This window comes from Arachis stenosperma, chromosome 10 (assembly GCF_014773155.1).
Source record: "Arachis stenosperma cultivar V10309 chromosome 10, arast.V10309.gnm1.PFL2, whole genome shotgun sequence".
In the NCBI taxonomy this organism is placed as follows: Eukaryota; Viridiplantae; Streptophyta; class Magnoliopsida; order Fabales; family Fabaceae; genus Arachis; species Arachis stenosperma.
In genome coordinates this window covers 9,010,552-9,021,422 of record NC_080386.1, presented here as the reverse complement: position 1 = coordinate 9,021,422, position 10,871 = coordinate 9,010,552, and positions in this window count along the sequence as shown.

Genomic DNA, 10,871 nt, shown 5'->3' with positions numbered 1-10,871 from the left:
ATATTATTTACCAAGAATGATAAAGTTAGGGTTAGAGTTGTTTGTAAGTCAGATGATTGTCCATGGGTGGTTTATTGTGCTTGTAACAGTAAAGACTTGTCTTGGCAAATTAAAACGCTAGTTGATAATCACACCTGCCCTAAAAAGAGGAAAAACAGGGCTGCAACCCAAACCTGAACACTTAGCAAGCTAGTACCTAAGCTTAGAAAGCACCCAACTATGAAGCATCGTGAGGTGTATGATTGGTTTGTCCGAAAGTGTAATGTGTACCTCAATAGCACATGTATCACTAGGGCACTAAAAGCTGCTAGAAAAATTGTAGAGGGTGATGAGATAGCCCAGTATGGTTTGGTGTGGGATTATGCAAACGAGTTACTTACTAGCAATCCAGGATCCAGAGTGCAAGTTGGTGTGATCCCTATGCCTGAGAGTCCTGCACTATTTGATCGGTTCTATGTCTGTTTTGATGCTTGCAAGTGGGGGTTTAAGGCGGGTTGTAGACCTCTAATTGGACTAGATGGAGCGTTTCTGAAGACACTACACGGAGGACAAATTCTTACTGCTTGTGGACAAGATGCTAACAATCACATCTTTGTGATTGCCTATGCAATTGTCAGTGTGGAAAACAAGGATAATTGGCAATGGTTTCTTGAACTACTTCACAGTGATCTAGGTGACTACAGAGAGCACAAATAGTGCTTCATCTCAGATATGCAGAAGCTAATCATTTCTGTAAGGACTAATTTGATTTACTTAATATTCATTGAAGGACAAGTTTGATTTAATGAATTCAATGTTGAGGACTGAAATGATTTAATATCTTTTCGTGTTTTATCTTTTGGTGCAGGGTTTAATCCCTGCTGTTCAGGAAGTTTTTCCAAGAGTTCACTACCGCTTCTGCGTGTGGCATTTGTGGCGCAATTTCTCGAAATAGTGGGGTAGTTGTGAGTTAAAAGACCTTGTGTGGGAATGTGCAAGGTCAAGAACAAGACCTGAGTTTGAGAGAAACATGAAGAGAGTTAAGTTGATCAACGAGAAAGCTTGGCAGTATCTTGATAAATGGCCAAAAGAGGCATGGACGAAGGCGCATTTCAGTAAGACTCCGAAAGTGGATAACATATGCAACAATGCCTGCGAGTCATTCAATGCAAAGATCAAACACGAAAGGAGTAAGCCTATCCTGACCCTAGCTGAGGAAGTTAGGAGAATCATCATGAAGAGTTTGGTTGATAACAGAAAGAAGTTGCAGAACTACCAAAGAATTCTCCCTCCTGTTCAGCGAAGTAGGTTGGAAGCTATGACAGTGCTGTCCCGCCATTGGGCTCCTCAGTGGTGTGGTGATGAAAAAGAGGAGTTGTACAAAGTGCATGGCTGGCCGACGAATATGGTGGTTGACTTGGGCAAGCACACATGCACCTGTAGATTTTGGCAACTTACAGGTAACAACTTTCTTCCCTTACTTAATTAACAATGTTTTCACTCATGATAGTATCTTTACTCTATGAATTTGTTTGGCTTGAAAGGAATGCCGTGTATGCATGCAATATCGGCAATACAAGATAAGAATGACAAGAGACCTGAAGAATATTGCCATTAGTGGTTAAAGATGGAAGCCTATAAGCGTACCTACTGTTTTAATGTCAATCCGGTTAAGGGGCTGGATCTATGGGAAAAAACACCACATTTAGCACCAGTTCCACCCCCAGTGAAGCCTAAACCTGGGAGGCCAACAAAGAAGCGAAGAAGGGACAAAGAAGAACAACCGAGTGGGTCAAAGACAAAAATGAGAAGAAAATACAACCCAATCCGGTGCATGTACTGCGGTGAGGTTGGACACAACAAAAGAGGGTGCACAAAGAAAAAGGCTGTGGATGCTGAGGAACATGCCAAGCAGATACAACTACAATTGGCAGTTGTTACCCCTGGTCCAGAAGGTGCTGAACTTGAAGTAAATGCTGCCCCTACTGATACTGATATTGGTACATAAGCTGAGGCACCTATGCCTTCACTTCCATCACCCACTCAGGCTGACTCAGAGAGTGACAACAGTGACTCGGAATGCATCCCACCAACCCAAGAGCCCCTAAAGGTAGTATCATCTATCATCACTCATAAAAAAATTTTGAATGTAGCCTAATCATGTCAGAAACTCATTTGGTACTGGATCATACATGATCAATTGTTTGGTAGGCCAGCTAAGTTGCAAGTCATCAAAAGAAAAGCAAGGTTAGCGTCCTCCCCTAAGCATGTTGCAACTGGATCTGTGGCTGTTTCTGCTGAGACCATTAAGGGGACAAGTTCTGGAACTGCTAAGCGGCTGGAAAAATTCATGACATTTGTGCCTACTCCAGGCTTCACGGCTCCAAGGAAGACTGATGACAAAGTTTGATTTGTTAGGAATGTGTAGTTGTTGACTCATTTTGTGTATGAAACAACATTCTATTTGTTGCTTTTGTGTGTGGTAATTTAGTCTCTGGACAATGTATTTGTCAGTTAAGAACCATATGACTTTGTTCTACTATTTCTCTATTAAGACAATGTCACAATTAGCCGTCAATGACAACTTACTATTAAGATTAACATTACTTACTATCTTCATTTTGTTTATGCCTCAACATAATTCATGCAAACACAGAATTAATTGCCAAATTTTATAAAATTATCCACGTTTGACAGGGAATTGCTTCCAACTTCAAATAACTACTCCCATTCAAATCAACAATTTCAATACATCATTACATGTTCATACAGGATAACTGGATTCATTTAGAAGTACATAAGAAACAACAAAGTATCACAACTACTACAAACAGCAAAATCATTAGCAATTTCAAAGCTCTAACTTTAGCTTCCAAAGTGCCCAACTTTCATGCCACCTTCATCTTCCATTCACCATTCTCACCTTCAACCTCTGTATCAGCTCCTGCATCTTTCTTTGTACCACACACACCCACTACTTCAAATTCATCATCATCAACCCACTTAAAATAATTGCAGTGACTGCCCTTCTGCAATTTCAGATGGGAGTAAACAAAAAAAATCAGAGAACACCCAACAGCATATAAGAACATGAAAAAGCTTTAACTTCCTTTACCATCACTCACCCTGTACCTTGGACATGCATGAAACAATCTATTCGGATTCTCCGCTGTCCCAGATTTCTTAATCACAGTCTTCAACCCACAGAAACATGATCCATCATGAGCATTCACCTTCCTCCTTCGCATTGAAACACTGGATCCGTGATTGTCGTGCGATGCATGTGACAAACTGCCACCACAACCACCATCTCCTCTCTCCATCCATGCAACCAGCCAGGGATTACGCCTCCCACTTACCTCTACTGCCACCGAAAGTAATCACATCGATGTATTTATCGTTCGAATTGGGATTAGGGTTTATAAACTCGAAGGACTAATTTGATTGCTTAAACAAAACTTATCTTGTCAGTAACAACATCTTACAGCCTGGCGTTGGCCAACTTGGCAGTTAACGGACCACGTAAGCGGCCGTTTGCCATCTCATCAACCGAGAAGACGGAAGGATGAACGTGATCAACACGGGTATCTTTCGAGGATGTTTTTGATTAATTTTGACTTTCGGGGACGAAAATGGAGATCGGGCACACTTTCGAGAAAAAAATTGACTATTAACTCTTAATATGTCTAATCTAGAGTCCCTAAGAATAAGATAAGTTGAATAGTAGCGCCTAGTTAGTAGCATTAGTCATGACGTGATAAGAATAATGAATTCCTACTAACATTCTCATAACTTCAAAGACATTTTCAAGAAAAACAATGCCAACACAAGTACACAAACATAAACATACAACAGATCAGATGGAAAAAGAGCACCAACCTTAAAATGAAGAAGCAAGAAAATACAGTAAATATGGTTACAGTGTGATGAAGAAGAAGAGTTTTTCATGACAAATGAAATGAAAAGAAGAAAAGAGAAGAGAACTAATTTAAGACATTTAACACATGATCAATAGTATACGTTTGTAATGTAGGTATACACTATCAAATTTGTTCTCTTAATTACTAAAAAATTCTGCCATGATTTTAGAGATGGTTCAGAATATAATCCTCCTGAAGTTGTGAAGAGTATAACCAAGAAAATAAACATGTTTAGCACAGCATAGATCATGATACTCGTTGAGGGTTCCTGCTAAATAAGTGGCGTAATAAATGGAGACACTGCAAAACAATCCACTTTGATATCACCAAGATTGAGTTTGTTTGCAGAGAGATTGAAACAGAGATAGAAATCAAAAGACTGAGACTCAATATCATGTTTAGTAATAAGATATTAGAACTAAAACTTCAATTTTAAAATTCAAAATTTTAGTCTATTTAGTAACTCCAGAAAATGAGAACATAGAAACATAAAAACTCTTTAGTTTTTACTTTCTACATGTGTTGCTGTTTGTTTTGGAAGACATATATAATATAATGTGGAATAAATTGTGTTTATAATAATGTTGAAGTGATTCTAGCTCTTACTAGCATCAATATCATATCATGCTTGTTTCTAATTTCTATTCAATTTGGAGAAGCATTACATATTATATATTCACAATAATCACGTATAGAAACAAAATTGATAGATTAATCAAGTAATTGTTTGCCTAAATAAAAACCTTTTGTTAGGTGGTGCCTATGGTTTTGAAGTTTTTTGATAATTTACATTTGGACAAGAATTTTTGTAAGATTTGACAGATTTTTAAAGAGTGCATTAATTCCATCCATTCTTAAATTGAACTAATATTGATACTTATGGCATTTTGTGAAAATTATGATAATTAGAATTTAATAGTTTTAAAAAATATATTTCTGTAAGGAATTAAAAATACTTTTGGATATTATCTTTTTAAAAATAGTTTTAATTATAACATTATATTATTATAATTTGTAAATATTATAATTAATAAATAATTATACTATTTTAATAATTAACTATTTTTTGTAAATAATAAAAAGTATATTTTGGATTTTTATTTTTTGGATAATTTTAATTATAATATTATATTTGAAGTTAAATAGTTGTAGTTAAAATATTATTTTAATTTGTAATTATTATAATTAATAAATAATAATATTTTTAATAATTATATTTTCTGCAAGTAATTAAAAATATTTTTTAATATTATTTTTTTTAAATAGTTTTAATTATAATATTATATTATTATAACTTAAACAATTATAATATTCTTAATATTATTATTATAACTTGTAAATAGTATAATATTTATATTTAATGTTTGATAATATTTAACTTTTTATTGGAGCTTGTTGAATTTGTTATGTTTTTTGTTGTACTGAACGAACAAAAATATTCTACTTCAGAAAATTGATTTACAATAGATGTTTAATGCGATGGTAGCTGACGTTTTATGATTAATGGGATTCTATTACGTTTTGAAAATTGATAAAAGGTAGAAATTTACATGATAAAGTTAAAAGTTAAAAGTCGTTAAATAAAAATTTAGTTAAATCAGTTAAATTATTTAATGACTCTTAATTATTAATTTCATATAAAATTGACCGTATCTAAATTTTTACCTTGACAAAATCAGATGATAAGTCATATTATTTAATGCTCTAGTCAAAAAGTAGAAGTCGAAGACTTACATCTTTAACTTGCAAGTAAAAATATAGGGTCGTTTTTCAGTAAAGATGTAAATCTATAAAGATTTACAGATATTCCTTTTTAGATGACAGAAACACAATACGTGTATACCTGTCTATCCTTGGAGAAGCACATCACGCTAGGAGCCACTAGTCATTACAGCTTGTCTAGCCGGTCAATGTTATTGGTCTCCGTTGATGTAGCTTGGAAATGTAGCCATTGTTTGGATGAGTTTATTGTAGATTTTTTTAATTTTATGAAGATGGAAGCTTTTTTATTATGGTCCTCTATACGTACATATCCACTTTAAGGTTTACCTTTTGCAGCAATATATATTTAACCCTCTTTTTATTTCAATGAACTTATTATCACGTTTCAGAATACTAAAAATAAAAAGTTTATAAAAAATATTTATAAAAGGAAGTTTACATTTCTTTACTTTGTAATCCCTTAATATTTCTAAACTAAGTTTAAGCCTTATTTAAATGGTATTAGTTGTTAATATTTAAATTTTATAAAATTTTTGAAATAAAATTTTTTATATAAAAATATTTATAAAAGAATAGTAGATAATTAATTTTTATTTTTAAAAGCCATTTGAAAATAATGAGAACTTTTATCATTAAAATTATTACTAATTGAAAATATAAGTGGATCTAGTAATATTAACACAAAAAATAAGTGTACTAAATTATAAAAGTAAAAATAATGATAAACTTTACTCATATCAAATAATCATATAAAATAAAAATTAATTTATTTATATAGTATCATTGTATTCATTTTCAGTCACTTTGAGTTTTAAAATAAAAAAGGTTTAATTATTCTGTTGGTTCTTATAATTTTATCAAATTTACAGGTTTTTACTTTTTTTTTCTTTTCAATGAAGTCCTTACATTACTTTGAATTTTGTAAATGGATCATTTTTTATATTAAAAACGTTAAAATTAACAAAATATTTCTCTCAAAAAATATATAGTCAATGATCTAATTAGATTCTTAATTTTGGATACCTTAAATTTGTGAATATTCAGTTAATTCTAATATTTTTTTATACTAGGAAGAACTTAATTACAAAATTAAAAGTAATGTAAGGACTCAATTAAAAAAAAATATAAGAACCTAATTGTAAATTTGATAAACCTATAGAGGCTAACAAAGTAATTAAACCAAATAAAAACAATAATGATGCAATATTGTTCAAAGAATAATGTCAGTGTTTTTTTTATCTTTTTATGTAGCAAAAAATTATTCAAATCTAATAAATATAGAATTAGTTATGACTATATCTTCAAAGGTTGTTTATTGTCGGTTAAAAATTTATTAAAACTAATATTTTTATTCTTTCAAATTTTAAATTAAATATGTTAGTTTTTTAAGTACATTATTTTTTATTTTTTTATTATAAATTTAAATTTAAAATTACATGTGAATGTTTAATTTTGATAACAAACTTAAAAGATAGGAAAAATACAAAAATAAAAGATATTGATGTGTATATGAAGGATAAATTTAACCTCCTCCTTTATTTATTTTTCAAACAATTTTTTTAGTAATTTTTATATATGTGGTTACTTTTATTAATTAATTATTGATAATAATTTTTAATAAGATAAATAAAACTTCACTAAGTTTTTATTAAAATTTTATTTTCTAAATGCATATTTTGGATCAAAATTAAAAAAAAAAGTTATTCTAGTTAAGATAATAAATACTCACGTTGGCAAGACACCTATTTAATTTACCTCAAAGCTTATAATTAAAATGACGTTAAAAAAATCTACAAAACATATATATAAGTCAAATTAAATAAAAAATTGGTACAACATCTATGTTAACAATTTTTTTGTTGTTCAAAATATTTAAAGAAAATTATTATTACAAGGAGAGTTGAATTTCGGGTCTACACTGTCCACAATTTTTTTACCTTTCGTTATGGAAAATATTCAACCCAAAGACACAAAGCCGCTCGTTTTTCGCACAAGTCATCTCTAGTTTTCAACCGCGTCTGACACTACCTTTGTGAGTTGCCTCTAACTTCTTTTATATGTGTCTTCATCCCAACGGCTACAATGGAATATCTTTATATCTGTACAATCCAGCATCTTTACACTATAATTCACCAAAAAATATATACGGTTACACTAGAAGCTAAGATGTGAGACAAAAGGACAAATAATAATCATAATTTCTTAATCAACTAGTGCCTTACAATTTTTGGCAGGAAATCCAGTGAGTTTACTGACTCCAAGTGGGTTTATAATTGGCACATTTGAGACTGATGGAATTTCATAACGGCAGAGGAAATATACAAACAGAGAGAAGACGCATAGCTGAGAGTTGAGTGCGTGAAAGTTGACAAGAAAGTGCATGTCACACCACCTGATATTTCCAATGCAATCATCACTTCAATTCCCTATATCAATAATATAGATTTTTCTAATACAAATAAAGTTTAGGTAATATATATTTTAGAGCACAAATTTAAATATTATTAATTAAAAAAATAAATATTTTATTTTAATAAATATATAATAATTATTAGAAATCAAGCTTTGTATAATTTTTTATAATAAATTTTTTAATTAATAACTTTAATTTTTTTGGTTAAAGACACATTTTAATATAAAACAAGTTTTATTAAAAGTCTAAAATTTAAAATTTTTAATATATATATAATGTATTCATTGAAGAAAAGTTCAATCTTTTTTCAGTTGAAATAACTTAGCTTTAATAATTATTTTAGCAGGATTATCTAATAAAAAGGTTCAGATTTTACTAAAATATAAAGTAAAATAATTTTATAGAAAAGTTGAATTTAATTTATTTAATATCATTAAAAGGTTTAAAATTTTATATACCCTTTTTATAAAATTCTTACACTTTTATATTTTTAACAAGTATTTTTACAAAATTTTTAAAAGTTTTATTAGAAAAAAATAAGATATATTTTTTAAAAATAATATCAAATATAGAATATTATTTTCTTTAAAAAGATTATTAAATATTTTTAACAATTGCTTTTAGGATATGGGTCAGTAAAATCATAATATTAATGACCCTCTTGTTATCACCTGATTACAAAATCCATAAAATAATACACAGCCGTATTTGGCCTGCATTTGGTTTCCCCCAATAAGGTCGTAGTTGATATAGAAAAATGAAAATACATAATTTTTTCTTTCGGCTTGACAATGTCTTTAATTTTGTTCTTTTTCATTTGTGTATGTGAAATATGGGTGTAATGCATAGGATTTGGAGTTGTCAAATTCATTTGACCAAAAAAAAAAAAGAATTATACATAAGATTCTTTTTCCTCTCCTTATTGTGTATATAATAATTAAAAATTTTAGTTGTATATTAAAATTAATTATTAAAATAAGATATTTTTTATTTAATAAATAAAATAAATATAATATTTACCAAAATAAATAATTTTACGAATATTTACCGATTTAAATTTTTTTGTCATATCTCGTTTATACTGTGAATGAGATGATTTTTTTCGTATTTCGTTTACAGTGTAAACGAGATATGGCATGTCAGCGTGACACGTGTATATCTCGTTTACACTGTAAACGAGATAATAAAAGACAAATATTAAGCATCCATAAAAGGATGTGTAATCTTTGGTATTCTTTACACACATTTCATATCCTTTCTCTGTCTCGTTTTTCTCACAAAACCAAAGTTGAATGGCCATTAACAATCCATTCATAGTTGTGCTTGTTTATCCCAATTGTCGTATGAGAAATGGCGATAATTGGGTGACATTTGAGTGTCAGGATCCAATATTGTTTCGCACTCAGCGTGTGGAGACGTTGTCGGATTTGAAGAGTTTGATATTGAGCAAGCTCGGTGGTACACAAGCGAGGGAGATAGGTAGGGTGGGGTATAGGTTGTTGGCACCCATAGGAAGATTCGACTATTTCGACTTCACGGGGACGAGCATGTGCGACTGATGTTCGACATTCATGGGAGGATCATGTATGAATAGGTAATGGAACTGTCTGCCGAGGTGGATCACAGTGGTAGTGGGGGTTCCGTACACGAAACCTATGTGCAGGACGACAAACCTCTCGCACCACCACCCATTCATGTCGCGATTCCAGAGCATGAGGCAGAGGAAGGTGAGGAGGAGTCGGACGAGAATTACGTGGCGGACAGTGCGGACAGTGAGTCTTCCGATGGTGGCGATGAAGATGAGTTTGTGCCGGAGACACCTGTCGGGGCTATGGCGCGCCATGTGCTGCCTCCACCTCACCCGATTCCGGCGCTATCGGCTATGCCAAGTCACTATCACAGTCTAGATCTGGACGCCATGCATAAGAGGACTCCGGTTTCTGACACTTGTGAAGTGGATTACAACCTAGACAGCGGTGTAGAGTTTTGAGTCGGACACAGGTTCAGAAGTCGAGAGGCGATGCTTCAAGGTGTGAAGAACTATAATATTCGCAGGAGTACTGAGTACCAGGTGATCGAGTCCGACTGGTTAAAGTACCATGTGCAGTGCCGTCAAGCCGACAGTGGGTGTCAATGGAGCCTCCATGTGGCCCTTCATCAGAATCTCGGTTACTGGTAAGTTCAAATTTAATTGTGAATTTGAGTACTTTTGTATGATATGTGATGTCGGTTAGAGATATCGTGTAAGCATAAATTTTTTGTTGTGATTAGGGAGGTTCGGAGGTTTGGTGGACCACACAACTGTCTAGCATCTACCATGTCTCAAGACCATCGTCAGTTAGATAGCAGTCTCATCTGCAGGGTCATATTGTCCTTGATTAAGTCCAACCCCTCTATCAGTATCCCGGTCTTGCAAGGTGCGGTCCAGGCAAGCTATCACTTCAAACCCTCATACAGAAAGGTGTGGATGGCAAAGCAGAAGGCAATTGCACAGATCAACGGTGATTGGGAAGAGTCATACAACAAGGTGCCAAAACTGCTTTAGGCACTGCATAAATACATAAATAGACATTTCTCACCTTGCGGCCAAAGGATACTGGTAGACTCCTCTATCTGGTAGACACCATTGAGGAAATCTCTGATAGATCTAAGACATCAACAGCAGAGTGCAGCCAGCGATATCCGTGACGTCCCACTGTGCCGCCGATCAAAGTGACTGATACGTCCAGGCCAACACAACCGAGCCCCAGAAAAATGCCCTACACTCCTCAAAGTCCCAAAGCAATGGTAGCCAACGAAGGTGTACCAGATTGTTGGACTTGTCGGTCATCAGATAC